Below are 12,157 nucleotides of genomic sequence, written 5' to 3' on the forward strand. Positions count from 1 at the left end.
GAGATGGGGTTTCACCACGTTGGCCAGGCTGGTCTCGAACTCCTGACCTCAAGTGATCCGCCTGCATTGGCCTCCCAAAGTGCTGGGATTACAGGTGTGAGCTACCGTGCCTGGCCCCATTATGATTTTAATTTGTAATTCCCCCATGGTTAAAAATGTTGAGCATCTTTTTATGTGCTTATTTGAGACTTTTAAAAGTCTCATGGTTTTAGGCTTCACATGTAGATGTGTGATCTGTTTTGAACCAATTTTTCTCTGAGATGAGAGGCCTGTGTCCCGTTGCGTTTTTGCATGTGGATGTCCGGTTGTTTCAGCACCACTAGCTGAAAGATCACCCTTTGCACCTGCCCCAGGCCCATTGCAGACGCTGGGTCCTTTATCCTGTAGGATCCTGCCTTCTGGGTGTATCTATGGCTTCCCTGTGGTGTCCCTGGGCACTTCTCTCCTGCCCCTCTATTTTCATAATCAGAAATCCGCAGAGCTTTTATTAGATTGAGCCTCAGTCCTGTTTTTCTTGGCAGGAATGCTTGGTTATTGGTGAGGTGGGCTTCCCAGTGCATCCCGCCAGAAGGCACCCAGTGTCCAGTGTTCCCACGGGTACTGGAGCACAGGGTGACCAGTGAGGTCGGGGGCGAGAATCTGCTATTTCCTTGGTTAGCTTCCTTATCATCCCTTCTTATGGTTTCACCGAGACACTCAGGAAAGTTAGATTAGGGACTCTACTAGATGATTCCAAGAAGCTATTGTTGCTTTGTTAGGTGTGATAATGGCATTTTGGTTATGTAAGGAAGTGCCCATATTTTTAGAGATGCATGCTGAAGTGTAAGGGCGTGATTTTACTTTAAAATCTCCAGTGGAGAAAAAATAGGCAAGAGAAAAAAAAGGGAGAGATGAAGCAAGTGTGACAAAATCTTGATAATCGCCGAATCTGAGTGACTGCATGTTTTGAAGATGAGTAAATGTTTTCATAGGCCGAGGTCTGGCTTGTACAAGTTTCCCCCAAATGCTCCCCCAACCCCAGGTTATCAGGTGAATGTGAGCCGCTGGGAGCATTTAGAGGCTGTCTGCTACCTGTGCTTGGGGGCCATTAGCTGTTGCTCTTCTTCCCGTCTCTCTTTCCTCCCCTCTTTCCTTTTCTCCCCTCTTCCATCTTTTGTCCCCACCCTTTTCCAAAAATTCCGGGCTGACCCTCGGCAGAGCCCCCGCTTCACGGCCTGCCCTTTCTCATAAGGACCACCAGAGGGCGCCATGATTTAAGTCTGTCGCTGTTCTTGGTGCTGAAATTCTGAAAGCGGGTGGAGCGCATGATGGGCCCGGGAGCTCCTGAGGGCTTCAGCCCTGTTTTCTGTTCCTTTGAAAACAAACACACCTTTGGGTCTAAGAAATATACTGTTTTATATTCCCAATATGTGGTCCCCTTTGCATCCCTGAGGTTGGAAAGAGAAGGGACGGCTGAGATGCTTAGTGAAGGGTGCAGGCCTGAGAAGGCTTTGTCAGAATCTACCACTCACCAGCTGTGTGGCCCTAGGCTAGTCACTGCACATCCCTGAGCCTTGATTTTTCTCATCTGTTAAATGGGAATGATAACCACGGCTCCTTTAAGAAGTTATTGTGAGGATTAATGAGATGCTGCAGATTTTAGTAATCTCAAGAAACTATTATTCCTATTGCTATTACCACTACTAATACTTTTTTTAAAGCACATGCTGTGTGTCAGGGGCCCCTCCAGTGCACCCCCTCCCAGGTGTGAAGTCAGGAGATGTGATGTCCAACTCAACCCTGCCTTGCCCGTGATCACCGGTTTGACTCTGGCTGTACTGCAGCCACACTTGAAACCTTTTGCCTTCCTCTTATGGAAGATCCTGACCATAAACCTGACCTTGCAGAGTTCCCATGGATATGTCTCCAAAGCTCTGAATACAGTGGCCAGTGCACCATTGATGCTAAGTCAGCGACAGCTGCTATTATCATTCTCAGGGTCCTTCTCGTTTAGCCACGTGTTGATTCTGTGCTTTGTGGGTCCCAATAACTCCATCTCTTCATGCTTCTCTGGGAACTGCCCCACGCAACCCCCCCACCCCGCACCCAGGGAACTGTGGTGCTGGGGCATTGCCTTCCATAGCTTTCTACCTCTATTCCCACAACCCTTTGTAGCTAAATCAACAGTAGATGTTGGTCAGCGAAATACTGATTTTGCTACAATATCTTGCTTGAATCCATGTGATGGCCCTAAGAGAGAAGCAAACGTTGCCTTACTGTGTTTACCTTACAGCTGAAGAAACTGAGGCCCTGAAGAATGAAACTGCCCACCCGAGGTGCCCCAGCTAACAAGAGTCAGGCAGGGAATTGGGGATTCTTAGAAGAAGAGGGTTGCTCAGAGATTCTATAGGAGAAACTGATGTCAGAGAGGTGCAGCCACTGGTTCAGAATGGCTGAGTGCCTTCATGTCTGAGCTGGGATGGGAACCAGGCCCTTGGCCCAGAGCCTCTTCCTTGGTGTCTGGTTCTCTGCCTTGAGCCTCATGGGTATCATGGAAAAGAGACTTATGTAAAAGAAACATGCCTGGCTTTATTACACCTGAGACTTAAGACAGTAATTTTTGGTGATTAGTGTTCCGGCATGCCTGGTCCCTCATGGCCTGCACCTTTTAGGCATTTGATTTTGTACTCACTTGTGACTCTAAAGCACCTTGTTAGTGGAGGTAAATTAACTTATTGATTTTGAGCTCCACTGCTACTATGATAAATTATAACACGATTTCAGTCATTTTGTTGTTTACTTAGGCAGTTGTTGAAATACTGGTGCGTTGGTAGAACTTCTGAAATGAATTTTTAACAAATCCCTAAAAACTATGTGAGCTTTTCGAAAATGTCTGGAGGAGGCAATAGGCCTGACTTTTTCAGACCTATGTTCTTTGATTAATAACGTATCTCCTGGTGCTAGTATGGTGAGGGTGAGCCCGGGAGAGCCCCAGGCTGTGGGGACCCCTTTGAGAACAGGCCTGGCATTAGGCAGCAGGCACTGGAAAAAGTCGTCATCCTTCCTGACACTGCATTTACACTCTTGGGGATTTATCCTGAGGAAATTATAAAAAAAATTTAAGAAATCTCCTTCTGCCTAAATTCACTGAAGAATTATTTGACAGTAGGAGCAACACAAAATAAACCTGGAATCAACCTCAATGTGCAGTGACAGGGACGTTGTTTTCCAATTGTAGCATTGGTTTGCTTCTGGGAGTTTGTGCTAATTTGCTTCTTTGGGGCATCCACACTTGCAGAGCACAGGGAGAAGGGTGTTAGCTGGCCAGCAGTTTTTATTTCAAGAGGAAGACTCTTGCTTACGCTTCCTCCTTTTCTGCCCGAGCACAGGGGGACACTTTGTGCAAATAATCACATACAATTCAGGAATGCTTTTGGAGCCGGGTGTGCTGGCTTATTCTTGTAATCCCAGCACGTTGGGAGGCTGAGGCAGGAGGATCACTTGAGGCCAGGAGTTAGAGACCAGCCTGGGCAACATAGTGAGATCCCGTCTCTTAAACAAAAATTAGCTGGGCATGGTGGCCCACACCTCTAATCCCAGCTACTCAGGAGGCTGAGTTGGGAGGATCACTTGAGCCCAGGAGTTTGGGGCTGCGGTGAGCCATGATCATGCCACTGCACTCCAACCTGGGCAACAGAGCAAGACCCTGTCTCTAAAAATAAAAATAATAATGATAATAAACCAGGAAAGCATTCATCTACAAGTAGAAGGAAAATTGACTAGAGGGACTTCCGGTAGCTGGAACTGAAAGAGATAGGGCTGCAAAAACATTTTCACCGTAAAAGGCAAGGGGTCTGCCGTCCAGAGCTCATGGCTTGGCTGGGTGAGGCCAACAGGAACCAGGCTCCACTGTCTTTCTGCTCTTCCAAGCTCAGCCTTGGACCAGACCCTCTTTCTTTGAGTCTGGTTCTTGTCCTTCAGTAAACAAATGGGGCCAGGGTGAGGATGGTTGGGTTGGGGGACACTGGGCTTCTTTTTTCCCTCCTTGTGGGCAGTCCACTCTGGGGACTTGAGGGTCTTTCATGGAAGGCAGATCCTTGGATGAGTGAAGGCTGCTGTGTTGACAGCTCAGCTCGGGCGCCGAAAGTCAGAGATGAGATTCCTCACGGTGTTACGGAGAGCAGACCCACGTAAAAGAAACATGCTCGGCTTTACCACCCCCAATACTGCTTGGGGCTGTATCTTAGGTGTGGGTTTCTTGCTCATGGTCATGAGGTGGCAACTGGATGTCCAGGCCTGGGATGTGAGGTCATAGGTAGCAGGATGGGCAGGGCAAGGGAGCCTGTTTCCTGGCACTCCGCGCTCACGCTTTATGTGACAAGCTGGGTGGCCCCTAGCTGCTTCTCCGTCTCCATGTCAGCCGCTTGGTTAAGCATGGTTCTCAGGGGTCCCTTGGCCAGCTGTCCTTCTAGCAGCTGACATCAGGGGAGAGGCCAGCTAATTTTTGTATTTTTAGTAGAGACGGGGTTTGGCCAGGTTGGTCAGGCTGGTCTCGAACTCCTGACCTCATGATCTGCCCACCTTGGCCTCCCAAAGTGCTGGGATTACAGGCATGAACCACCACGCCTGGCCTGGTATTTGTTGTTGTTTTTTTAACCATTGCCATTTTTTTTTGGTGACCATGTTCATTGGCTGCCCTGGTTGGCCCATAGGAGGCAGAGGCTGAGCTGGATGGAATTCAGTGTGTGGGATGTCAATTAGGACGTGCTCTTGGGGTCCATGCCTGATTGATGAGGGAAGGCAGCAGGATTGGGCAGAGGGAGAGCTGAGCTGAGTTGTAGTCCAGTGACAGCTGTGGCTGACTGTGAGGAGCTCAGGGGCTGCGGTGGTGCATCCATGCCGTCCTGCCTTGGGCCCAGATGGCTGCTTCTTCACGCTTGCCCAGTCACAGGAGGCGATCCACCCTGCAGGTGTCTCCTGACAGCACCCCGCCTGCTGCGGCAAAGATCCCTCCTTGCGGGGCGTCTGGGTGGCCCCTCTCTGAGTCCACTCTGTTGGCCAAACATGTTTCTGTTCTTTGAAACGCAGGCCTCCCTGCTTTTTTTCCTGTTGGGTTGTCTTCCAAAAATTGATTACAACATTTTTGTCCTTCTAATATATTCTGCACATGAATCCTGAGTTCAAATGGGTTGCAAATATCTAAGGTTGTGGCTTTTTCACTTAAACTTTACAGTGGAAGCACAAAGTCTGGTTTTCTATTTCTTCTCGTGTCAGTGTTAGTGAGCTGTATTTTTCTAGAAATTTATCTGTTTCTTCTAAGTTTTCACAGTAATCTAGCATGATCTTTTTTTCTTTTTCTTTTTCTTTTTTTTTTTTTGAGACAGAGTCTTGCTCTGTCACCCAAGGGGAGTTCAGTGATGTGATCTTGGCTCACTGCAACCTTTGCCTCCCAGGTTCAAGCAATTCTCCCTGCCTCAGCCTCCCTAGTAGCTGGGATTACAGGTGCCTGCCACCATGCCACCATGCCTGGCTAATTTTTTGTATCTTTAGTAGAGACAGGGTTTCGTCATGTTGGTCAGGCTGGTCTCGAACTCCTGACTTCAGGTGATTCGCCCACGTTGGCCTCCCAAAGTGCTGGGATACGGGCGTGAGCCACCGCGCCCAACCATTCTCGCATTATCTTTTAAATCTCTGTAATGTGTTCTGTCCTGTCAAATTCATTCTTCCTTAGCTAATGTTGCTGGAGGTTTGTTTACTTTGTTAATCTTTTTGAAGATGATCATGAGGTTTGGGGGAGCATCCGCTAGGCATAGGACTGGCTTCTGCCTCCAGTGTGGCCTCTGTCTGCGGCATGCCTTGTTTAGTGCAGATCTCCAGGGGTTATTGTTGGGCGACAAGGGACAGTCACAGGACCTCTCCGGGCTTCAGTTTGTTCACATGGTGGCTGGAAGTGAGCGCACTGCTCCCTAAGCTCTGTAGAATGTCACTGTCCCTTTTGGAGGGTACTGTGGTCTTTTATTGTGATCACGAGTGCATTTGACTTAGCTCCTGGATAAAGGACAGGAATTTGTCATGAATCCCTTAAAGTACTTGGCAGCTTAGCCCATGCTAGGTCTTCGAGAAATATTTGTTAGATGACGGAACCTATGCAGCGAGGGAATCAGTAGCTCAGTCAGCAATTTCCTGCCTTCTCAGGGATTCCACTTGGTTCCCCTCCTCTCGTTTTTTAAAGTTAGAAAATGACTCACATGGCTGGGCACAGTGGCTCACGCCTGTAATCCCAGCCCTTTGGGAGGCCAAGGTGGGTGGATCACTTGAGGCTAGGAGTTTGAGACCAGCCTGGCCAACTCTACTAAAAATACAAAAATTAGCTGAGCATGATGGCAGGTGTCTGTAATCCCAGCTACTCTGGAGGCTGAGGCACGAGCATTGCTTGACCTGGGAGGCAGAGGTTGCAGTGAGCTGAGATCGCGCCACTGCACTCCAGCCTGGGTGACAGAGTGGGACTCTGTCTCACCAAACAAACAAACAAACGAAACAACTCATGGTCCCCTGCGAGGGTCTGGTCTGGTCAGGGCAGGGTTTTTGAGGATCTGACCACTCTGTCCACCTCCACTCCAGCGCTCCTGTGTGACAGGGAACCTACGTGATGGACAGCAGGCAGAGAGAAACAGATATTAATTAATTAATTAATTAATCTTGACCTGCATTCCAGTAACTCCCAAATGCTGCAACCCTCAGGTGGCAGCTACTCTGGAGAATGGAGGATAGGACAGTGCTGGATGTCTTCCCAATATCCATTCTTCCTGGATTTCTGGCTAACAGCCCTGACTTAAATCAGGGGGCTGTGTGCCCATCTGAAATTCATATTCCCAGGTCTGTAATTCAGCAGAGGTGGTCATGGGACCCTGTTCTAACCAATGGGACATAAGCTGAGATCATGGGTGGGGCTTTTGGGAAAGATCCTCCACAGAGAATGACTCAGCTGGCCCCTGCCCTTTCCCTTGTTTTCTTCTTGTCTGGAATGTGATGGCTGGAGCAGTGGCAGCCATTTTGTAATCAAGAAGTGACTTGAGGACACCATATGCTAAGGATGGAGAAGCAGATAAACAGAAGGGATCTGGAGCCTTAACCATAACACAGAGTTCTGCTCCAGTGCTGGATTGCTGGCCTCTGGCTTTATTTTATAAAAGAGAAAAACCCTACATTTCTTCCTAGCTTTCTAACACAGCTCCTAACTGATACAGGCTGGGAAGCCCAAATGGAGATTTTTGCTTTCTTCCCATGTATCCCCATCAGTCTCTCCCTGATGCACAAGGAAAGACCATTCTGAGCACACCCATCTTCATGCAGAAACCACGTGTGTGGAGCCCTTATGCACTGTGGTGGGAACGTGAAATGGTGTAGCCACTTTGGAAAGTAGTTTGGCAGTTCCTCAAAAGGTTAAACGTAGATTTATCTCATGACCCAGCAATTCTACTCCTAGGCGTCTACCAAAGAGAATTGAAGACATCCATCCATACAAAAAGGTGCCCATGAATGTTCATAGTGGCACTATTCATAGTAGCCAAAAGTGAAAACAACCCAAATGTCCATCAACTGATGAATGGGTAAACAAAATATGGTTTATCCATACAGTGGAGTATTATACAGCCCTAAAAAGGAAGGAAGCCCTGCCACACGCTACAACATCAATGAACCTTGAACACATCATGTTAAGATCATGTTAAGTGAAAGAAGCCAGACACAAAAGACCACATAGTGTATGATTCCATTTATAGGAGATGTTCATAATCAGAAAATTCACAGAGACAAAAAGCAGATTAGTGGTTACCAGGGGCTAGGGGCTTGGGGAATGACCATTAATGAACATGTGGTTTCTTTTTGGGGTGATGAAATGTTTTAAAAGTAAATCATGGTGAGGGCTGCACAGCTCTGAGAATATACTAAAACTACTGAATTGTACACTTTATAAAAGTAAAGTGTATGGTATATGGCTTATGCCTCAATAAAGCTGTGATTAAAGACTGCATATGCTTTAAAGTGAGAAGCTTGGTGTCATTGGAGCCAGGCGACAGAGCAGGGCAGGGCTATCTGCGGGGTCCCCACGGGCCTGGGGCAGGTGGCCACATGGCCAGTTTCTGCCTTCTCTAGTGGAATAGGGTGGTGTGGTGGTTAGGACCCAGACCCCTCTACCCAGACAGCTGCACAGCCTTGGGGAGATCTAGTTTCTGTGCCTCAGGGGCCTCACTTGTCAAATGGGGAGACTCCTGTATCGCCCGCAAGGTTGTGGTGAGGCTGAGCGAGGGTAATCAGGAATGCCTAGCGCAGCTTCCGCCTGCAGGGACACTCAGCAAACCCCAGATCTGATTCTTCCATTTCCCCACGCACTTGTCACCCTTGACCACTGCCTGGTCGGCAGGCGCTTCTGTAGTCTGGGCTTGAGAAGAACTTTCAGAATGGTAGATTTTTTATCCTTTATTTTTTGAAGGGGAGAAGGAAAGCAGTGGCAGGAATCGTCCTCTGTGATGTTACAACATATTATAAAGCTCAGTCATTGAAATAGTCTGGAAGTTACACTAGACTTGGGAGAGAGACCGGTGAAGCGCGACATAGTACATGTGTGAGTGCCCTGTGGCCGCCAGAGCAAAGTCCACAGACTGGCTGGTTTAAGACAACAGAAATGTATTGTCCCCAGTTCTGGAGGCTAGAAGTCCAAGGTCACAGTGTGGGCAGGGCTGGTGCCCTCTGAGAGTTATGGGGGGAATCTGTCCCAGCCTCTTCTCCTGGCTTCTGGTGTTTTGCCCACAACCTGTGCCACTCCCTGGCTTGTGGAAGCCTCATCCCAACTTCCACCTCCATCCTCACACGGCACTCTCCCTATGTGTGTGTGTCTGTGTGTCCAAATTTCCGCCCTCTTTTTTTTTTTTTTTGGAAGGACATCAGCATACTGGATTAGGGACTCAGCTTAATGACGCCATCTCAGTGCATTTCATCTGCAACTACCCTATTTCCAAATAAGATCACATCCTGAGGTTCTAGGGGTGAAGACTGCAGCATGCAGATTTTAGGGGGAAGCAATCTAGCCCTTCCTGGTGGAAAGTCAGAAGCAGGTTTGAGCTGTATAATAAATCACTCACTGTGTAACGGGCTCGATATTTGTGGAGCACCTGTTCTGAGCAGGTACTGGGAAACAGCAGTGATACACCGACAAGGTGCCCGCCCATGAGTAGCTCAAGCAGCAGGGCCGGGAGGACATTTCATTACGGCGCGGGGGAGCGGCCAGCTCCACGCGTCTGCTGCCTTTGTAACGAGAACAAGTTAGAGGGACAGACTGCATTGGCGGCCAGCTCTTTTGTGAACGTAGCACGTGGTGTGGGTGGTGCAACCGCTCCAAGCCTGAACCCCGAGCCCCTTTGGCCAAGGGAACATCTGCTGCCACGGTGGATGACTTGAGGTTTTATTGTATAATTTCATTTGCCGTGTTATTGGCGTTTGGAAGATGACATGACCTCATCTCATTTTCCTTTGCCTAGTGAAAATAGCAGGGGATTTTGTTCCCTTCCCACCATTGGGTGTGTTCAGCACCATCAACACAGATTGTTAAATCATCCTTTTATGTTTCCGTTTTGCTCTGAAACGCTTGCGTCGCCGGGGGCGATGAACTTGGCTCAATGCACCTGTGTGTCGGTGGAACTTGGCAGATGGGCGGCGGGCACCTCTCCATGCCGATATCTGTACCCCGAGGAAGCATCCGTGGGGTGGGGTAAAGAGCCAGGAAGAGGGGAATCTGGGTTTGATTCCCAAATCTGACGCCCCAGCTGTGGGACCTGAGACAAGTCATTCAACTTGTAGGGGTGCCCGCCTCAGTGGGCCGTTGGGAAGATTAAATGGAATGATGAATGCAGAACTTTTTTTTTGGATTGTTTTTAATGTGGTAACATATACATAACATAAAACTAATCATTTTAAGCATTTTCAGTGTCTAATTCAGTAGCATCCGGTACATTCCCATTGTCGTGCAACCATCTCCACGCCCCATCGCCGGAGCTTTTTCTTTGTACCCATTAACACCAACTCTCCATAACCGCAGCCCTGGTAACCCCTATTCTGCTTCCTGTCTCTATGAATTTGACTCCTCCAGGACTTCATATAAGTGGAATCACACAGTATTTGTCCTTTTGCGACTGGTTTATTTTATTTAGCATAATATCTTTGGCCGGGCGTGGTGGCTCACACCTGTAATCCCAGCACTTTGGGAGGCCGAGGCAGGTGGATCACGAGGTCAGGAGACCGAGACCATCCTGGCTAACACAGTGAAACCCTGTGTCTTCTAAAAATACAAAAAATTAGCCAGGAGTGGTGGCAGGCACCTGTAGTTCCAGCTACTCAGAAGGCTGAGGCAGGAGAATGGTGTGAACCTGGGAGGCGGGGCTTACAGTGAGCGGAGATGGCACCACTGCACTCCAGCCTGGGTGAAAGAGCAAGACTCCATCTCCAAAAAAAAAAAAAAAAAAAAAAATCTTCAAGTTCGTCTACATTGTAGCATGTGTCAGAATTTTATTCTTTTTTTCAGGCTGAATAATATTTATGGAAAGGGTTAATCTGTAAATTGCCATGCCACTAAAAACAAAGTTTTAGAAGGTGTGTAAAAATCAATGTTTGAACCAAACAGAAGAGGTGAACTGAAAGGCACACTCTCCTTTCCCTTCAACCCCGGAGCCATTCCCCACGTAATTGCCTGTGCATCCTCCAGACATTTCTCTGCGCTGATGAGCATTTATGTGTGTGTCCTTTGTTTTTAGACCTCCATGCTATGCACCTTGATTTTTTCCCGTTTGATGTCATTCTTCCTTTTTTTTTTTGAGATGGAGTCTCGCTCCGTCGCCCAGACTGGAGTGCAGTGCAGCGATCTCGGCTCACTGTGACCTCCGCCTCCTGGGTTCAAGTGATTCTCTTGCCTCAGCCTCACGCGTAGCTGGGACTACAGGTGCCCACCACCACGCCTGGCTAATTTTTGTATTTTCAATAGAGACAGGGTTTCACCATGTTGGCCAGGCTGGTCTCGAGCTCCTGACTTCAGGTGATCTGCCCACCTCAGCCTCCCAAAGTGCTGGGATTACAGGTGTGAGCCACCTCACCTGACCTGATATCTTTCCATATTGGCACACACACATAGAAATGCCTCATCCTGTTCAACAGTTGCTTAGCATCCACTGATAGATGGCCACGTCTTATTTCCCCAGGCCCATGCTGATGTCCATGTATGTCGTTTACCAATACTTGCCATTACAAACAACACTGGAAATGATTGTTCTTGACACAAGAGTGAGATTTACACCTGAATCCCTAGCAGACAAGGGGCCTGTGCATTGAGAAGCCTCACATTGTCAAATTGTCCCCTGTGGAGCTGCCCCCTTCTCCACTGCACCCACCCTGCACAGGAGGGGCTTTCCCCACTGATAACACTCCTGTGGGGTATGGGCCACAGGGCCTTTTTTTGGTCACTGTCATATTTGAAAAGTGCTACATTTCTGGTTTAATTCACATTCTTTTAAAACGATGAGTGGACACACCTTTTTTCACTTGCCTTTCTTCTTATGTGGATTAAATAATTATTTCTTTTTCTTTCTTTGTGTGTGTTTCTTTTTATGTGAATGACTGGTGAGTCTCCTTTTCTCACTTTTCTACAGAGCTTTTCATCTTTGTCTTCTTGTTGATTTGTAAGAGTTCTTTACATAGTGAGGAAAGTGCACTGTGCATGCTAGTTGTTGAAATCTGTTCAACTCAGGGTCATCTCTAAACGTCTTACCTTCTTTGAAGTTACCCATAAAACTATGTGTGCCCCTGAAACAGCGATGTTTCCTTCCATAATCCCGGGTTGATAGTTCCTATCCTTCACCTTGAGGCTGAGAGGCTCTCCTTCAGTGTCTGTTGATAATTTACCTAACCGTCATCCCTTCCTCAAGCTACACAGAATGAGGTGGGGAAAAGATGATGGTCAGATGCTATGGAAGGAGCTGGAAAGAAGCTGTCAGGGGTGGGGGTGGTGCAGGACTAACACTGTGATAAAGGCAGCCAAGCGACCTCAAGGTAAGTATTAGTTCAGTGGACTGCAGCATGGGGTGTTGTCCCTGCCACAGGGCATCAGGGAAGGCTTCCTGGAGGTGGCGACAGT

The 12,157-nt window shown here is 48.1% G+C and overlaps 1 protein-coding gene across 2 annotated transcripts in view; it reads left to right on the top strand.

The window, feature by feature from the left end:
• PPP2R2C (protein phosphatase 2 regulatory subunit Bgamma) overlaps nt 1–12,157 on the top strand; it is a 243,033-nt gene that overhangs the window by 15,830 nt on the left and 215,046 nt on the right. The window lies entirely within an intron of this gene.

Source organism: Gorilla gorilla, chromosome 3 (assembly GCF_029281585.2).
Source record: "Gorilla gorilla gorilla isolate KB3781 chromosome 3, NHGRI_mGorGor1-v2.1_pri, whole genome shotgun sequence".
NCBI lineage: Eukaryota > Metazoa > Chordata > Mammalia > Primates > Hominidae > Gorilla > Gorilla gorilla.